Here is a 20,652-nt window from a genome sequence, read left to right as displayed (position 1 = left end):
CCTCTTGTTGAATTGTGGTTTAGTATCAAAGAAGAATATTCACAATTATCTGAAAAGACTAATGAAATATTTGTCCCTTTTCCAACTAAATATCTAGTTGAGTTCAGATTTTCTTCACATGCTTCGACCAACACAACAGATTACAACAGACTGAATGCAGAAGCAAACATGAAAATCCAGCTGTCCTCTTTTAAGCCAGACACTAGAGAGAGTTGTAAAAATGCAAAACAATGTCACGCTTCTCACTAAATTTTTTGGTCTGGATAATGTAGTTATTTTTCATGAAAACATCTGTTATTTATGTTAATATGTATTGGGTTTATCATTGTTATTCTTAAGCAAAGAAATAAATATTTTATTTTATTTATTTATTTTTACAGTCCAGGTCTTTTATTTTCTTTACACCCATCATGCCATGAATTCATAGGGAATGGGCTCCAACAGTTTAGGCTCCTTTCCATTGGTTCTCATGAAGTGTGCTTCTCTGGGTGGAGCAGGCTGGCACTTCAGTTGAACCCAAGTACCTTTCTCTTTGGCTTCCTTCTTTTTCTAATCATTTTCCTTCACCCATTTCAGGAAGCTATCTCGGCTTTAGAGTGCTTAATATGCTCGATACACACATTAATTCTCTTGGCAAGAATCTTGCCCTTGTTTGTTTACAATGATGCCAACAGCATGCTGGGTAACACTGTAGACTCTCCCAGTTTTGCCATGGTAACATTTGTGGGGCATTCCTTTTTGAACAGTGCCCATTCCCTTGATATCTACAATATCACCTTTCTTGTAGATTTGCATGTATGTGGCCAAAGGAACAACTCCATGTTTTCTAAAAGGCCTAGAGAACATGTAGTGGGTGCCCCTCCTCTTTCCCTTTGTGTTGGTCATTTTGGCGAATTACTGGAAGATGGCGGTTCCGGCCCAGAAATAAATATTTTAAATGTCTGTTTGACTTTCTAATATGGTGAAGATTGATAGATAAAATAAAAGCTCAATAATATTTCATAGTGTATATGGGACTGAGACCAAAAAGTATGAAAACTGCTGCCTAAGGTTACCAGCAGATGGCTCTCTTTAGTATGTAAAGGAGGACCTATACAGATTAGAAGACTAACACTGGCATATCCTGGAGCCTGCCTATGTGCCAGCCCTAGTCCTTAACTAAGGAGTAGGAATATGCCCCATATCAGCAGCCACCCTAACACAATGTCTTTATATATCTATACCATATCCTTCTCTACAGCAAAGTGTGAGCATCTTTTTGAATAAGAATCCTAACTTCTAGGGCTTCCCTGGTGGCGTGGTGGTTGGGGGTCCGCCTGCCGATACAGGGGACACGGGTTCGTGCCCCAGCCCAGGAAGATCCCACATGCCGCGGAGCGGCTGGGCCCGTGAGCCATGGCCGCTGAGCCTGCGCGTCTGGAGCCTGTGCTCCGCAGTGGGAGAGGCCACAGCAGTGAGAGGCCCGCGTACCGCAAAAAAACAGAATCCTAACTTCTACTCGTTCACGCCCAGTAAGTACCTTACCAACAGTAAATATATTATAGACTGATTTTTACCAAGAAAACCTATCTCCTAAGGGGTTTGTTCTCCTGAAGATGGACTCAATCACTTTGTTGTTGTAGTAGCATTTACATAGCCTGGGATGGGGGAGGGGATGGATAAATCAGGAATTTGGGATTAACACACACACACTACCATATGCAAGACAGATAACCAACAAGGACCTACTGTACAGCACAGGGAACTCTATTCAATATTCTGTGATAACCTGTATGAGAAAAGAATGTGAAAAAGAATGAGTGTATGTATATGTATAACTGAATCACTTTGCCGTACACCTGAAACTAACACAACATTGTAAATCAACTATACTCGAATACAGTTTTTTTTTAATAAAAAAAAATTTAATTAAAAATAAAAATAGGGCCTCCCTGGTGGCGCAGTGGTTGAGAGTCCGCCTGCCGATGCAGGGGATACGGGTTCGTGCCCCGGTCTGGGAGGATCCCATATGCCGCGGAGCGGCTGGGCCCGTGAGCCATGGCCGCTGGGCCTGCGCATCCGGAGCCTGTGCTCCGCAACGGGAGAGGCCACAACGGTGAGAGGCCCACATACCGCAAAAAGAAAAAAAAAATAAAAATACATAGCCTGGGAGGAGGCGCTCTGCCTCTTTCTGGAAGACTCATTCTCTTCAACAAAAGTGGCCGTGAGGAAAGGACAGGACTCCTGTCTAGTTATCCCGACCAAACCAACGCAATTTGACTTTCTCAAGTAGTGTTGCAACCAGACCTCCCACATCCTGCGGGCGATATTTGTCAGTCATAACACTCTGAAACAAATTAACGAATGCATAGCAAACAGGGAGGAGACAGTTGAGTTTAACAGCCTGAGGTCTGTAGAGGACTTCAACCTTTTCAAACCACCTCCAGCTCTCACTGACTTCTTACAACACTGCTATGAGGTAGGGTGACCACTATTACTTTATTAACCAAAGAGCAAACAGGCAAGGAGAGATGCAATCACCCACCCACACCCACACAGCAGCTTGGATGGGGCACATCAGTGCTGGAAGCTGGGGCTCCCAACTCCCAGCAGGTGCTCTTTCCAGCCCCCTGAGGGAGCTCTGATCCTCGCTGCCCTTTTGGTTTTGAAAGCAGCAAGGAGAAGGCCAGCAGCCATCTTTGCTCTCACATTCTTGTTCCTTGTGTGCTCTGCTCGAATTCTTCAATTCAGAAGCAAAAGTACTTCTTTTTTTAAGTAAATTCCATCTCTCCCTGGCATATTTTCATCTTTAAAAATGTATAATAGGGCGCAGTTGGGAGTCCGCCTGCCGATGCAGGGGACACGGGTTCGTGCCCGGGTCTGGGAAGATCCCACATGCCGCAGAGCAGCTGGGCCCGTGAGCCATGGCCTCTGAGCCTGTGCGTCCGGAGCCTGTGCTCCACAATGGGAGAGGCCACAGCGGTGAGGGGCCCACGTACCGCCAAAAAAAAAAAAAAAAAAAAAAAAGTCTGATATGTCACTGAGATTCCTTATTGGCACCCCAATAAATCACAACTCAAAACCAGCTGCTCAGAAAAAAGCCAACCTGGCTCTGTGGTGTAGTGATGTAACGACCAGCCCTCTCTCTTATGTCTTGCCTAGTAATACACATCAAAGTGCTGAAGTTGTAACATATAGACACATATATATTCTGGCAGTACATGTTCCCATATTTTCCAGATGATTACATACAGATCAAGTATAGAGAGCACTTTCCAAAAATAATTTGCCATTAGAAAAGATATAGAAGCTAAAGACCAAAACACCCCAGAACTTCAGGGTTTCCTGCTTCATCTCACTCATTGTTTCAGGTGTCTGGAATAATATATAATAATAGTAATAGAAAGACAGGGTTATTTATATGCAGGCTCACATGTTTTTGCTTCCAGGCTATAACTACACGGGGTATCTTCTTAGGAGGCCACAGACAGTCTGGATGCACATTTTCAAAGACATCATGGATCCCAAGCAGGGTCAGTTTTGTACTCAGATCTGACAGGCCACTCTCGTGTAATCAAGTTATGACTATTTTCCTAGTGATCTTCTCACCTCCACCCACATCCAAGCCATGGACACCAAAGCATGCATAGTGCACTCACCTGAGACCAGCTCCCATTCCAGAACTCAGGCCTTCCAAAGACTCACATCTACTGAGGTCCTCCGAGAGTTGTGGCGCTTTCATTTCATGAATATTAGTAAAAAACAAGGAATGCTAGACTTGAGGCAGGGCTGTTTCTTTAAATCCCAAGGTGATCAAAGTTTGTAGTAATCAATGGAGAGGTCCCTTCTACTCTTCACCCCTTATTTCTGTCCCCTGCTCTTAGTTTTCTCTTCTGACAATGCCTCAGGTTCATCAGACAAGGGCCTTCATCGAAGCCAAGGCACATGCAGCCCCTGAGCTTGCTTTCCTGTTGCTGACTCCCAATTCTGGGATGATGGGATGGGCCTGGGAGGGCCGCACCCTAATTACGAAGCTGATTATAACACTTTCCAGCTGCTGATACAGAGGCCTGCTTGTCAACTCCTCTTAAAGTTCTCCCAGAGGCTTTTAGATGTTTTTGATGTTGAACTCTGCCAAAATATGATTCGTGTGTTCCAAGACGAGGCTTTTCAAGTCAGACAGACCGAGGTTCAAATCCCAACTTTCCTATACCCCGTATTTAGCCCTTGAGCAAGGTACTTAACTCCTCTGAACCTCAGCTTTCTCATCTGTAAATGGGAGACAAAAATAGCCATTTGTGAAAATTAAAGGAGGTAATTTCCCAGAACAAGGTCTAGCAGATAAACGTGGTTCTTTTGCCTTCTATACTCTTACAAAATGTAAGGAGAGAAAATCAAGTGAGTTAATACAGAAGAGCAATAGCTCTTTCTAATCCTGTCTCTAATCCTTCTGCTGTGAAGTATCCACTTGATATTCACAGATCCAGCAGAAGCTATTACACATGGGCTTACAGCCTCAAGACTTATAGCCCCAGCTACACCCCCCTTTCTTGGTAAGGGGAGGATATTGACAAAAGTCTAGAAAGATTAGCTCTTCCAACCACAGGTTAAACCACACGCTGGTAAACTGCCTACAGATTGGAATCAGCTGGAAAGCTATGGAAAAACAGCAAAGTGTTTCCCACCCTCAGAGATTCTGATTGAATTAGCCTAGGGTGAGGCCTGGGTCTCTGTATTTTTAAAGGCTCCACACACAATTCAAGTGTGCAAAGAACTCACAGCCACTGGGTTCTGATTGTAAAGCGTAAGGATTATCCCAGAGGGAGCTTTGACTTGATTCATGACATTAAGATGTTTGTTTCCCTGGAGCGGGCAATAACCCCAGCCAGCAATTATTCCAGGGAACCTTGCTCCAGTCACTTGTTCACATTTAGAATTTTAAATGCAGCCCCAAAGCCTCAACTACCTCTGATCTTGTGTCAAGCAAATACAGTCTCCCCGCTGGGGGTGGCAGGCTGAGGAGGGGATGCGCCTTGCTCTTGTTTTTTCTGTTATTCAGTCCACCACCACCACCTGGTTAAACTCTAAAACATTCAAGCAAAGAAGAAAGCATCTTTTACACGCCTCTCTTCTCAAGTGAGAATTAGGTTGCATTTAAAAAGTATAAAGAATCTCCAGTTTTATTCCTTAGACTCGTACACAGAGATCCAAGCCAGGGGGTGGGGGAGAAGGGGGGCAAAGGGAGATTGGAGTGAGGACAGGGACAGCTAAAGGAACAAGAGCTTATTAGGGGAAGAGTTTTCAGACAGCTGTGTTCTATAGTTTATGCCACTAGAGCCCGGGCTGAACCACCACCATCTAGGCAAGAAGTAAGGAACTCCAGTTGCGGGAATGTCCTGGCTTCTTGCAGACTTTCCACGAGGGACCCTAGTTATATGAAAACAGTTGGTGGCTGTGACTTCTAGTATGTGCTGCCACCTTCTGGAGAAGGCATTTATTTACCCCATATCACTCCTTAGTAGAGCATGTATCACAACCCAACTTACAGATGGGGAAACTGAGCCTCTGAGAGGCAAGTCACTCGGCCTCAAACAAGGTCAAGCTCAAATCCACGTCTTCCAAGTTCAGTGTCTTCTCCAGGACCCCACACATGATTAAGATGATGCTTCTTTCCTGAAAGCACAAACCTCATTCACAGTAGGATCACAGTAAAAGTACACTTAAATGGCTGCTTGGAAATCACAGTAGAAGGCTGGCCCAGCATCCTTGGCTAGACTTCCAGGGTCTGGCTGAGTTCTCTGAGCAGTGGACAGCCTAGCTAATCCGACTGAGCTTTAATGAACTTGCTTCCTACCTCAGTGGAAAATATTCGTTGTTTCTCAGTCAATAGAGACTTGCTGCTGCATGGGCTTCTTTCTCCTCCAGGCACAGCCTAAATCTCTTACCATCAGACTCAAACCTCTACAGCTGGGTCTGGCAGCATCTAGGTCCCTCTTTCACAAGTTTATCCCTTTTTTCTCTCTCATCTGGCCTGCAACAGCACTCTGCTTCCGAAGAGAACTGGGCAAGGTCCTGGCAGTGCTCACCTCCTGGCAGAGGTGGGAAGTGCACCCAGCTCTCTCCACACTGTCCCTCAGATGTTAGACTGACCGTTGAGAAGGCCTCAGCGGGGCCAGCCAGGCCCAAGGAGCCTTCACTGAAGTCACAGAGTCAGTCACGAGTACCGAGCACTCACTGGCGTTGATGGGAAGAGTCAAAGAAGTAGAAGACGCCATCATACCACCGCCCACGCCTGCGCCTCCACAAGGTAATAATCAAATGCGGTAGGAGGGAGGGTTGAGACCAGCAGTTCTTGGCCCTCACTGTGCCTCACGATCACTGGACCCCACCTTGAGATGCTGATTCAATTCGCCTGGGATGGGACTCAGCCGTCAGCACGTGACTACAGACACCAGGTGGTTCTAATGTGAAGCCAGGCTTCAGATCCACAGAGCCAGATAAATGCAACCAATACAAGAACAGGATATTCACGCATAGGAAGGTGCCACCGCATTACTGCTTCAAGAGGGCGCTAAACCAGTTAGGGAGGTTGTAGAGGTGTGGGATTTAAATCACAGGACAGCTATTGAGAGGCAAGCCCGCAAAACAGAGAAAAGGAGCTCTGAGGTGTCCACAAGGAGGAAGTGACCCGTGGGAGTCTCAGCCATGGGAGAGAGTTGTGTGCTGCGAGCAGAAAAGACATACCTGGGTCTGAGAGCATGAGGCTTTCAGTAGCCCTGGAACCTCTTATTCAGAGCTGTTACAGGCTGACTCAAGAGGCAATTGTGAGCTATTTATCCCCAAATTAGCCCTTTTTGACCGTGTTTTACTGAGCTAAGGTTTTTCTAGAGTAGCAGCTATGACAGCCATCCCTAAATTGCTCAAATCACAGTCAGTGGAGGACATGTTTTTCCATCCTGTTTCTCACACTTTGGTCCAAACTTGTCAGGTATAATGGCTCGGTTTTTGCTTGGAACTCAGTACTCCTGAAGCCTCCAGTGCTTTCTCCTGTGGCTTTTGGCCCGAAATTCAACATAGTCTCCTGGTAAATTAGGAGACTGAGTGGTGTAGAGTCGCAGCCTGACAGCCACAAGATACAAGCAGGCCTGACAGTGCTAGGCCTCTTTCCCTCATCCTCACTTCGGCCTTCTAGATTTTATCACACTGAGGATAAACTCAAGGAAGTACTTTCCTAGGAAAAGAAGAGGAGACAGAGGATTTCTCCTAAAGGCCTAGGGTAGAGCTGATCAAGTCACCCACTGGAGTCTTCCCAGCCCAGGGACATCTCCAGACCCATCTTAGCACCATGCCCAGCCATGCAGAAAGGAGAGAGAAACTATGCTTGAATATCCTGAGGGAGAAGGAACAAAAGAGCTTCTGTCCTAGGAAGCAAGAACAGTTCAGCCTCTTTGTAGCTAGAGGAAAGCTCCGCCTATGAAGCCAGGACCTAGTAAATGTCCTGGGGCTACCCCCTGGCCCCCAGCTTCCCAATGCTCCTCAGGAGTGGCAGAGCCGAGGGGACAGACAGGAGCCTGAGGTCTCTACATGGAGGCCACAAGCCTGAGGAGCCCGGCATCTGCTCTTGGGAACAAGGCTGCTGATTGGCTTCCCCAGGCCTCCCCCTTAAGTTGTTCAGAGGATCAGTTCTGAAGCCCCTGTTTGGGGTCATTTTTCCAGCACCTTATACAGCAAATAACCTTGAGGCAATAGTTTCCAACACCGGGTTTTCAAGGTAGCCTATGGCTGTCCGAATTCTCCCAAACTTTTATTTCTATGTCTGTCTCCCCCACAGGGCTGCAAATACCTTGAGGATTAGAGCAGTTTTCTTTTTTTCTGTATCCCTACTGCCTAGTGTATAGGCCCAAACATTAAAAAAAAGCTTAATAAATGTGGAACTCAGACATAAGTGAATGTATTTGTCTATAGTGCCCCAGGTTCCCAAGTTACCCATGCGGCTCACTTCTTGGGTCTCTGAATGCCTCTCTCCTTCCAGCCCCCGCCACGTGGCAGCCTAGGACCTACCATCTCAGCCTCTCACTGGGCACCAGTCAGATCCTGACCTCATGACCCCCGGATATTAATGAAGCCCTATACGGAAATTTGTCCCTGGTCCTAAACATTAAATTGTACAAAATATTGGTCCTTTACTTGTTTTCAAGAGAAATACACATTTTAAATATATACATAAAATCATGGCCTTGGTATGTGTAGTTCAGTACTTTGAGCTCTTCAGAGATGGGATTCTATAAAAATTTCACAAGTAGTCTCCTTCAAAGAAGTGAGAGAGACTGTTACATGATGGATGACTCTGAGAGATGCTAAAGTAATTCTCTGAAATTTTTCTGACGTTTGTCTATGAGCTTCAAAATCAGCAGAATCTCACCTTCTCTTTGCATGAAACGGCAGACTCTAACCATCAAAAGGGTTGCAGTCATTTCAGAAGTGGAAATAAATAACCCTCTCCTATCAGCTGTCTTCTTTTTGTTTCACACACACACCAGTGAACTAGTCTTTACCGAACACCTGTTATGTGCATGTGATATTTCTCTGTACCCACAATTCAGCACTTAGCTCATATTATCTCCCAGACAAAATTAAATTCTTTGAGAAGACCTGAATTTTTCTCATAGTTCTTTCTAACTCTCCAAAGCTCAAGTCTAGCCCTGAATAGTCGTACAATACAAGCTGACGACTTCTGAGTCTTTCCTGAGCCTTAGAATAAGAGAGCACCAATTTCCCAATTGACAATTTACCCACAAAATTACAAAATCAGAGGATATGAATCACATATACTTGCATGTGTTATTAAAACATCTCTGTGATGCCAGGTTTACCACAAGCAGTCAAATTATACAAAACCTTTATAAATTAAGTCAGGAAAAGCAGAACAAGGCCAGCCTCCTATCCAAATGCCAGGGGCGCAGCTCAAGGTCTAGAGTGGGAGACACAAAAAATAATAATAATCTTAAAACAATGTACCAAGGGCTATTAAACACGCCAATGTACATAGCAGCACTATTTACAATAGTCGAGACATGGAAGCAACCTAAATGTCCATCAACTGAGGAATGAATAAAGAAGATGTGGTACATATATACCACGGAATATTACTCAGCCACAAAAAAGAACAAAATAATGTCATTTGCAGCAACATGGATGGACCTAGAGATTATCATACTAAGTGAAGCAAGTCAGACAGGGAAAGACAAATATCATATGATATCGCTTATATATGGAATCAAAAAAAATACAAATGAACTTATTTTCAAAACAGAAACTCACAGACATAGAAAACAAACTTATGGTTACCAAAGGGGAAAGGGGGTGAGGGATAAATTAGGAATTTGGGAGTAACATATACACACTACTATATATAAAATGGATAACCAACAAGGACCTACTGTATAGCACAGGGAACTCTACTCAATATTCTGTGATAACCTATATGAGAAAAGAATCTGAATATATATATATATATATGTATAACTGAATCACTTTGCTGTATACCTGAAACTAACACAACATTGTAAATCAGCTATATACTTCAATAAAAAATTAATTTTAAAAAAAGGGCTATTAAAGAGGTATGCACAAGAGCTATGAGAGGTCAAAAGCGAGAGACTCCTGGATCCTGAATGAGATGAGGGAGGCTTCATGGAGGAGTTGACCCCTGAGCTGGGTGCTGGAATATACGTCAGCACTTAGAGGCAAGATGTGGGGGGAAGGCGACAGATGTCAGGCACAGGAGTGTGGGTGCTCTTCCGGGAATGGAAGATGTCCTGAGCAGCTGGAGCAGGGAGCATGGTGAGAGGGGAGGGCGGCCAAGGTTTGGAATGAATCCTATAGCCAATAGGAAGGGGAGCCTGTGGGTGTTTAAAACAAGATGTCGTGCGACCAGATCTGGGGACTAGAAAACTATGTCTGGAAGACCTGGAGAGAATGAATTGAGGAGGAAAGAAAATGACAAAGGAGAGGGGCAGACACAGCTCTCTCCCTTCCTTCCTCCAGAAGACGTGCAAATCATTCCCACGGGTGTCACACTGTTACCGGGAAGCAGCTCTGGTTCATTCTGGGAGAGTCAGACCCTACTTGTAAAGTCTGCATTGCAACACCCACCCCATGGAACTTGATTTAGGACAACTGACACTGCAGAGGTAATTGTCCCATTTCCATCCCAGCCGTTACTTGTGCACCAAACATTCTAAAACAAAATATGATGGCTCCATTGACAAATATCCTGTGTTGAGTTCTCCAGTTTCTCAGCAACCCGAAGTTCCAATATCTCCCTTGATTGTTTTAAAATGATAATTTCCTTAGCAGCTACTGTCATATTATCTGACAAGAATTTGTTAACTCCTTTCAATGCCAGAAAAGATATCCAAGGGCATTTGTCTCTGATCCTATAAACTGTGGCAACAGAGTTGGGGTTCAATTTTTGTAGCTCTGGGCAAGCATCAAGCCTGTATTGGAGTCGAGGAAATATAGTGACAAAACTGTTCTCTTGAAATGAATTTCAGAAGAGCTAGAACTCTGTTCCTATTCCCTTCTGGAGCTCTGAAATTGCTTCCCTATATTTTATCTTTCTTTTTTCCCCCAGGAAGAATGATTAAGTTGATCTGCAGTTCCTCCTTACTCCCTAAAGAAAGACCAATTGCTCCAAAGGTATCTTGAACTCTTTCCTATTTTAAATGCTGTCTCCCTGTGAAGCCAAAATAGACCCACCTGTCTTTCAGTTTAACCCCTTGGGAGGAAAAAAGTGAGTCAGAGTCAAGTCTTTTTGGGAAAAAGGACTGCTGAGTTTTCTATTCATTTGGGCTGGAAAACAAGATTTCCTATCTGACAATGAGAATACACACAAGAAAGCAGGGTGTCCCCTTGTCTCAGCATCAGACGCCTCTGTACTGGAGGCGGGCTCAGCAGACCCATCAGGCCTGCTGTCGTTTCTGGTTTTCTTGTCTGTCTTCCCTTCCACATGTCAAGCAGGGTCTGAGTCTAACTCATCTCTGCACTGGCACTGCCTTTCACAGTGGATGGTGCACCATCATAAGGATAGCTTCAATTCAACAAGAGCCTGCTCCACCCTGGGCACTGGGCCGGCTGCGTCAGGAAGATATGGTGGTGCTTAATTTACTCAACATTCCCATTTTACATATGGAAAGGATATGATCCCCATTTCACATATGGAAAACTGAAGCTCACAAGGTTTATTCAACTTACTCAAAGTTACGTACCCAGGAAGTGTCAGCAAAGATTTGAGCTCACTCCTTATAACTCCAAACCCATGCCCTTTCCACTCACCATGCCACCTCCAAAGGGGTGAACTGCTTGCTATTTGAGGGCCTCCATTTTGAGCTAATTCTCCAAAGTCCAAGTACTGTGTGCGGAATGATTCGCTTGACATAATTATGTTTTAAAGCAAATGTCCATAAGCAAATTCAACCTTTCATTTGACTTGCACTATAAAATTTTTAAAAATATATTTTTTATTGGAAAAAAGTCCCCTGTAAGACCAAGGTGGAAACTTTTTAGCACAGCAACTATAACAGACTCCTAGAACATGTTACTCAAAGGATGAGCCTCAGACCAGCAGCAGCAGCTGGGAGCTTTTTAAAAGTGCAAAATCTCAAGGTCCACAGTATTGGATCAGAGTCTACATTTTAATAAAATTAGGTGATTGGCACGTGCATTACCATTTTAGAAGCACTGACCTAGCCTTCTTAAACCTTCATAGCATGTTCCCCAGTTACCCCCTATGTTATTTATCTCACCATCCCCGCTCCTCTCCCAGACTCCAGCCTTTCCATATATAGGATTTCTGTGACTTCACCCTCACCCATTGATATGAGTAGATTACATGGCACCATGCCTCTGGTAAGTCTCCCTAAGGATGATTGACGAATGAATACTTACAAACAAACTCAGAACCACAATCTAGCCATGATGTACTTCAATAAACTGGTTTCCACAAATTGAATCAGTAATTTAATCCAGTGGTTCTGAAGCCTGGCCTCACATTAGAACCACATGGGGAACTTTCAGAAAACACTGACACCCAGGTTCCACCTAAGCCCAATTAAATCAGATTCTAACATGCAATAGAGTCGAGAGCTTGGCCTGGCTTGTCAAATATAGTGTCCTGTGCCTTGTAAACACTCAATAAGTGCCTGTTGAATGAATGAATCCATTAAAGTTGAAATGCCATTATTTACCCATAGTGATATTTAAACTCACGGAGAATCCAGAGTTTTTTTTCAAGTCACTTATCCAGCTGGAATTTTGCTTTCCCTGACTTAATCACAAAACGAATCCTCTTGTTTCTTACTAGAATATTGTGCATCTAAGTTAGCAACTCTGGATTTCCAGGCATTATGCTTACAAGCAATTCATGACAGTGACTACTGCACAACAGCAGTAGGAAGTGAGGACAGACACAAGCCGGGATGGGCGTGCTCAGGTAGGGTTCCAGTCAGAGCTGCATTTGGGGTTTGAAAGCCTCTGAGCACCCTGTAAGATAGTGTGGCAGCTTCATGCATTTTCTGCCTGTGGAGTATGGTAGGCTGATGGCCCAGTTAAGGCTTTCTGGGTCTCCATGCTCCCTGCAATTTGATTTTTGGCTCCTCCCATCACAATCTGGAGTTTCTTCCCCACTTCCTGCATCTGAGCTTTGACTAATAGAACACAACAAATGTGATGGAGCCCTTGTTCCAAAGCTGGTCCGCAGGAGTCCTTGCACATTCCCACTCTTTTCTTTTGAAACCTTCCATGACCATGTGAACAAATTGGGCTAGCCTGCTGGAGGATGAGACCACATGGAGGAGAACCGGTTATTCCAACAAAGCCCACAAAAGCCCAGCCAAGATCAGCAGAGCTGCATGCCCAGCCCACAGCTGGCTGAAGTCACATTTGTCAGCCAGGCTAAGACCAGAAGGATCATCCAGCTGATGGGCAGACCATCGGCAATAAGAAAGGCTTTTTTTGTTGTTTTTTAACATCTTTATCGGAGTATAATTACTTTAAAATGTTGTGTTAGTTTCTGCTGTATAACAAAGTGAATCAGCTATATGTATACATATATCCCCATATCCCCTCCCTCTAGCGTCTCCCTCCCACCCTCCCTATCCCACCCCTCTAGGTGGTCACAAAGCACCGAGCTGATCTCCCTGTGCTATGTAGCTGCTTCCCACTAGCTATCTATTTTATATTCGGCAGTGTATATATGTCAATGCTACTCTTTCACTTCATCCCAGCTTATGCTTCCCCCTCCCTGTGTCCTCAAGTCCATTCTCTAAGTCTGTGTCTTTATTCCTGTCCTGCCCCTAGGTTCATCAGAACCATTTTTATTTATTTATTTTTTTACATTCCATATATATGTGTTAGCATTTGGGTTGTTTTTTTTTTTCTGACTTACTTCACTCTCTATGACAGACTCTAGGTCCATCCGCCTCACCACAAATAGCTCAATTTCATTTCCTTTTATGGCTGAGTAATATTCCATTGTATATATGTGCCACATCTTCTTTATCCATTCATCTGTTGATGGACACTTAGGTTGCTTCCATGTCCTGGCTATTGTAAACACTGCTGCAATGAATATTGTGGTACATGACTCTTTGTGAATTATGGTTTTCTCAGGGTATATGTCCAGTAGTGGGATTGCTGGGTCATATGGTAGTTCTATTTTTAGTTCTTTAAGGAACCTCCATACTGTTCTCCATAGTGGCTGTATCAATTTACATTCCCACCAGCAGTGTAGGAGGGTCCCCTTTTCTCCACATTTATTGTGTGTAGATTTTTTGATGATGGCTATTCTGACAGGTGTGAGGTGATACCTTATTGTAGTTTTGATTTGTATTTCTCTAATGTTAGTGATGCTTATTGTTTTAAGCTAATTTGGGGGTAGTTTGTTATGCAGCAATAGCCAACTGAAACAAGGCAAGTGAGTGACGGGGCTGTTTCTTTAAGATCAGAATGGTTTAACTTGGTAATGGAGGCTGTTGGGCTGCACCCCAGAGACCTACAGGGCCTGCGCTTGCCCAGCTTCAATACCGAAGAAAGAGACCAGAGTCAGCAATAGAGACATTAATGGGTTAATGAATGGGGGAGCTTACATGTCTGGAGCAAGGTCCTGGAGTGACACGCCACCATGTGCAGCAGATGGCGTGCAGGACATGGCAGCAGGCTTCGCTCCAGGGAGGGAAGGGGAAACTACCAGTTATAGAGGAACTGACGTCAGGTGGGCTCATTAGTAATCAGGGAAGCCAGCAGAGGGGCATACCCCTCACTGCCCCTTTGATAAGAATAATCACTAGCTGGGGCCTGGGGCAAGTACATAGGAAGGTCAGTCTTGTGTGTGGGGTGTAGGTGAAGCAGGCACTGGTCAGGCAGGGGATGTACAGAGAGCAAGAGGATGGCCATCTTGAGTGGCCTGTCCATACAGAGGCTAAGTGTCATCTTCCTGGTTCCATAACAGAATAAAATCTATCTCTATAAAAACTAGCAGTTCCTTATTTCTTCTCCCAAGAAACATTAGTATTATGAATGCATAAATGTTCTGTTTACCAGTTAATATATATACTTTTTTCCTTATTACCCTGCCAGTTGAGCACAAAGCAATGAACATCAGGCCTGTCCTGTTAATAACCACATGTCATATTAACTACTGAGTTGAATTAACTTTGGTGCTCTGCTCAGTTTTCAGTCAGTACAACAGGCCAAGCACAAAGACTGCATCAACAGCTTCACAGTGCTTGTCAAAGAAGTCACCTCTGCCCAGCTCATATGCAAGTAATGAGAAGGATTTCACCCTACTAAGCAGAGGCCATAAGCCCACAGTCCTTCCCTCAGGGAAGAACCAGACAGCTCCATTCCAGCTCTGAGCAGAATCCCAGGGGTTCTTCCCTGGAACACTTTGAGACTCCCCAGAGCACACAACAGCAGTTTGATCTTCTATGGTAGAGACTCTTGTTTTATGAGTTAATAGTATTTGCCATTTATTGAATTTTAACAATGTGCTGAGCACACTCAGGGAGCAAGGATTGGGTGCAAATCCTGACCAGAATGCTGGTCATATTACCAAGGCGACCTTTCAAGTAATGTTATCTTCCAAAAATTCAGAAGGAATAGAACAGAAACACCTTTGCAGTTGAGTCATGGTTCCAGCACGTGGTCCCTCTGGTAAACAGAGATATAAGAAGATGTGAACTAGAAGTTTTAGTTGAGGCACCAGAACTAAAATTGCCACATTCTAAAGTGGATGTGAGACAATCATGTGTAGGATTTACATTCAAGGTGATCAGAGTTCATTCATGTGACTCTGACCTTTGAACCGCTCTCACATCTCACACCCAGGCTTCTCTCACATAAAATGATAAGGGTTAGAATTAGGAGAAACATTTATGAGAGACCTATTTGTATGCTGAGCCCAGGTACTTCTTCAGGGGTCTCTGGCTTCCAGCCTAAGGAAAGGGGCCACAGCAAGAACACTTGGAGAGTCTGACATCAGGTATGGCTGCTTCGGTGGCACAGCAGAGGGTGAGGGTGTGTCAGGCACTACAAGGCCACCTGAGCACATTGTTGAGGACTAGACGCAGGTCTCTCTTGTGAGGGCGCCAGCAGGAGGCCCTCTTAGATGGTCTCTCAGATGGCTGCCTAAAGGGGCAGCAAGATGCCAGAAGTACCACCAGATGCCTAGGGCTGAGCAAGGGGAAGCAACAAACCACACTGGGAGCACTGCCCTCTCTAAGAGAAAGTGCAGGTGAGAGATCACCGGCCGTTGGGACGAGCAGAAGCAGGTGGGGATGGGAGGTCTCTGAAGAACCTACAAAAGTGCAAATAAGGAAAAGATTCCACTTCAAACACCTGCCAGACTAGGGGACAAAATGCCAGCTCCTGATGGTGTCAGTCAAGCTCCAGCTTTCCCGGCCTCTTATCTTCTCCTACTCGTGCTGCTACCCTGGAGGGTCAGAAAGTGAGGTTAGAAAGATGGATAAGGGCGGGCTTCCCTGGTGGCACAGTGGTTGACAGTCTGCCTGCCGATGCAGGGGACACGGGTTCGTGCCCCGGTCCAGGAAGATCCCACATGCCGTGGAGCGGCTGGGCCTGTGAGCCATGGCCGCTGAGCCTGCGCGTCCGGAGCCTGTGCTCCACAATGGGAGAGGCCACAACAGTGAGAGGCCTGCGTACCACACACACGCACACAAACAAAAAGACCCAAAAAAGATGGACAAGGGCAAAATATAATGTCAGGGAAAGTGAAAAAGCAGCAAGGCTTCAGTGCGTCTTGGTGGGGGAAAAGAACTGGAATGGATTCTCACAGTCCTGGAGGCCCAAAGTCCAAAATCAGTTTCACTGGTTCGAAACTGAGGTATTGGCTGGCAAGGCCACGCTCCCTCTGGAGAGTCTACGAGAGGGTCAGTCCCACTTCTCACAGCTTCTGGTGGCTGCGAGCATTCCTTGTCTCGGTGCTGCATCACTCCAATCTCTGTCTCTGTGGTCACATCACCCTCTCCTCCTCTATCCGTGTAATAAAACTTCCCTTGGTTTCCCTCTTATTAAGGATATGTGTGATGGATTTAGGGCTCACCCTGATTATCCAAGATAATCTCTCTACCTCAGTACCCCTAATTTAATCCCATCTTTTGTCCTATAAATTATAATTCACCCTTTTACCATATAGGGTAGCATTCGCAGAGTCCAGGGATTAGAATGTCCGAGGGAAGTGTTAAGGAAATGAAAGAAGGTGTTTAAGGTGGGGTTAACACCTAATGAATAACCTGAGGCATAGAGAGGTTAAGGAACTTTCCTAAAGTCACATAAGCTAAATACCGGGTAAGTCAGGTCTTGAAGAAGCTAAGCCTCCTGACTTCTAGTCAAAAGCTTTGCCTCCTATCATACGCTCTGACCAATGGCATTGGAATCCTTCACATGCTATAGTTATTTTAAAGTATTACTGAAGCATCCTATAATAATTTCCTCAAAAAAAAAAAATCTCCATTTGGAGGCTTCTAGGAAAACATGAAAGAAAGGAGATTCTTTCAAATCCAGTTCACTGGAGTTCTCATCCATTTCTACTCCAGTATTGTTGAGAGACCTCCAGGCCAAAAAAATAAAATATAGGATTTCTTTTCTGGGAGGAGAAGAGCTGGAGATATAATAAAACACCACCAAACAGAGTTCATGGAGTCTAACTGTGCAGAAAGTATTCAGTGAGTGCCTATTTCCAGCAGAACCTCGTCCAATCATTTACTGCAAAACTGCAGAGGGGACGGGCCAGCAGGCGACTGTTTCCAGCCTTTCCTGTTATGTAAATATAGACAAGGGAGTGCTCATTAGGGGTCCTTGTGCCTTGGATGTGTGACTTGTAGCCCAGACTGAAAGCAGCAGAGAGGACTAGCCCAGTGCTGGTGAAGGGTGAGGACAATCATCAACATTTGGAGAAGTCACCAAAGCACCTCCTCGCTGAAACTTTACAGGGCAGAACCTTTACACCTGTGTGTCTCCACAAGCCCTGTGTTAACATGGAACCATGCTCCAGGGAGGTGTAACACAGCAACCCATCAGAGGTGACACAGGAATCCAAGAGCCCGAGAAAATGGAACACAGGCATCAGCAAGTTAGTGTTGAGAGAGGGGCTGGAGGGAAAAGAGGGGGGGCACCGGGGAGCTGTGAGGTGAGGGTTGGCTCCTGGAGGCCACCTCTCTGGAGACCAGGAGACAGTGTGAGAAAATGAATGGACTGAGGTGGAACAAATTCACAGAATATTGCAGGGATTAGTGCCCCAAAACAAGAGTGGGAAGCTTAATTTCCTAGACAGTTTTACATAGGGTGACGGTAAAGGACAGCCAAAGACTGTTTAAATAACTTGAAAAGCTCTTGTCTTAGACATCATGAGATCTTTGCAAACTGCGCTCATTTTAAAATCAATGGCTGTCAACATGCTAAATGCTAAAAATATATCCATTCCCCCTTGTTCATCTTATAGACATGAAAATATTGAAGTGATAAGGGTGTTTCCACCTCTGCCACCCACTTAGTGTCAATTCAAAGGAGAAACTGTTATAATTAGTTCTTCCAAATGATCTTGACTTTCTTCTATCGTCCTCCAAATTTAGAAATACAAAATCTGTTGAAAGGGAACTTGCTACTCTCAAAAAAACTTGTCATCTAATTATATCCTTGAGTTGAGCAAATCTTTATTGCTTTTCTCTTCTTGAAATCAGAAAAATCACTCCTTCCCTTCCTGGGGTGCAGATGGGGGTAGTTACTCGTCCTGGATTTTCCACTCAACCCTGATCTCTGAGGTCTCCAGACTGACTCTCTAACAAAAAAGGGAAATCTTTGCTTTTATTGATTTTGTACAGCTTAACACAACACTGGAAGCACTGAGGGGACCTGACCCTCACACACAGCCAAAAGTGTTTGACAATAGCAGTAGAAAATGTCTGAGCTGACTTGGACCAGTGACAGCTCTCATCTCATTCCTAAGCTCACTCTTTTTATAGTAGCTACAAAATTCTGCTCATTGGGCCCACTGGTCTCTTTGCTGACCTGTCCTGTGTTACCCTATTTTCCACATCAGTTTCCAGCAAAAAGTCAATGATAGCCAACCTTATAGCCTTTGCAGGTCAGAATGATGTTACCTTTCAACAGGCACATTGGGATTTTGCTGCAGACACTTCAGGCAGAAAACGAAACTTGCTTAGCATTTTTGCCCACCTCTGGATCACAAACGGCAAAGAGGATCCTATCTGCTTGTCAACACTGATTGAAATGACTTTAGAGCCATGGTGGGAAGGATTCTGAGGCTATAAACTGTCTCAGTGGGAAAGAATGCTGTGATCACTTAGCAAGGGCCTGGCAGCACCCAGGGCTATTAATTTGCCAATCCTGTTCAAGATGGAGCCATCTTAAAATCAGCATCACCTGATGAAGTGTATACTGGTCTCGTATTCAGGCTTCTGGATGCTCGAATCAGACCTGTGGTTGACTTCTGTGATTTCAGACAATATCTTTGTTTCACTTCCTCCTGCAGGAACACATTCTGTTGACAGTAATCCCTCTCAGAGTTACTTGAAGATGAATGGGTTAATTTAAAAGTACTTAGGGCTCTTTGAAGGAAAAGCACTATATAAATCCCAAGCAATTGTACTGTTATTGTCTGGGTTACCTATATAAAGAAACAAGTCTCTTAGGTCATTGGGCTTCTTTGACTGGATTTCAATCTGTGAGGCACTAAAAAAAAAAAAATGCTATCATATGTGACTAAGACAAATTGACCAAAAAGAATACTATATGGTTTGGAAAGCTGTTGCATTTCTTTACACTAACAATGAAATATCAGAAAGATAAAGTAAAAAAAAAAAAAAAAATCCTGTTTAAAATCATGTCAAAATAAATAAATAAATAAAATACCTATGAATAAACTTAACCAAGGAGGTGAAAGACCTAATCACTAAGAACTAAAGAACAATGTTCAGACTTCCCTGGTGGTCCAGTGGGTAAGACTCCATGCTCCCAGTGCAGGGGTCCTGGGTTTAATCCCTGGTCAGGGAACTAGATCCCACATGCATGCTGCAACTAAGAAGTCCACACGCCACAACTAAGTCCGCATGCCACAACTAAGAAGCCTGCGTGCCGCACCTAAGAAGCCCACGTGCTGCAACTAAGACCTAGTGTGGCCAAAATAAATAAATAAATAATAAATAAATAAATATTTTTTAAAAAGAAAGAATATTGTTAAAGGAAATTGAAGATAATACAAAGAAATGGGAAAATATCCCATGCTCTTGAATTGGAAGACTTAATAATGTTAAAATGATCATACTACCCAAAGCAATCTACAGATTTAATGTAATCCCTATCAAAATACTGATGACATCTTTCACAGAACTAGAACAAATAATTCTAAAATGTATATGGAACCACAAATGACCCAGAATACTAAAAGCAATCCTGAGGAAAAAGAACAGAGCTGGAGGCATAACCTTTCCAGACTTCAGACTATAATACAAAGCTATAGGAATCAAAATAGTGTGGTATTGGCAAAAAAAAAAGACATATAGATTAATGGAACAGAATAGAGAGCCCAGAAATAAACCCACACACCTATGGTCAATTAATCTTTGACAAAGGAGGCAAGAATATACAATGGATAAAAGAAAATCTCTTCAACAAGTGGTACTGGGAAAGCTGGACAGTTACATGTAAGTCATTGAAATTAGAACACTCCCTTATACCATATACAAAAATAAACTCAGAATGATTTAAAGACCTAAATATAAGACACGACACCATAAAACTCCTAGAAGAAAACATAGGCAAAACATTCTCTGACATAAATTGTAGAAATATTTTCTTAGATCAGGCTCCCATGGCAAAGGAAATAAAAGCAAAAATAGACAAATGGGACCTAATCAAACATAAAAGCTTTTGCAGAGCAAAGAAAACCATCAACAAAATGAAAAAACAACCTAAGGAATGGGAGAAAATATTTGCAAATGATGCAAATGACACAAATGATAAAAGGTTAATTTCCAAAATATATATACTAATACAACTCAAAATCAAAAAAACAAACAAACAACCCAATCAAAAAATGGGCAAAAGACCTGAATAGACATTTTTCCAAAGGGGACA

General features: G+C 43.9%; 1 pseudogene; it reads right to left on the bottom strand.

The window, feature by feature from the left end:
- Positions 1-386: 386 nt before the first annotated feature.
- Positions 387-909, bottom strand: LOC132485228 (large ribosomal subunit protein eL21-like; annotated as a pseudogene).
- Between the last annotated feature and the right edge of the window lie 19,743 nt (positions 910-20,652).

Source organism: Mesoplodon densirostris, chromosome 3 (assembly GCF_025265405.1).
Source record: "Mesoplodon densirostris isolate mMesDen1 chromosome 3, mMesDen1 primary haplotype, whole genome shotgun sequence".
Lineage (NCBI taxonomy): Eukaryota > Metazoa > Chordata > Mammalia > Artiodactyla > Ziphiidae > Mesoplodon > Mesoplodon densirostris.
The sequence above is the reverse complement of the archived record's forward strand: the minus strand, read 5'-3'. Positions and strand labels throughout refer to the sequence as shown.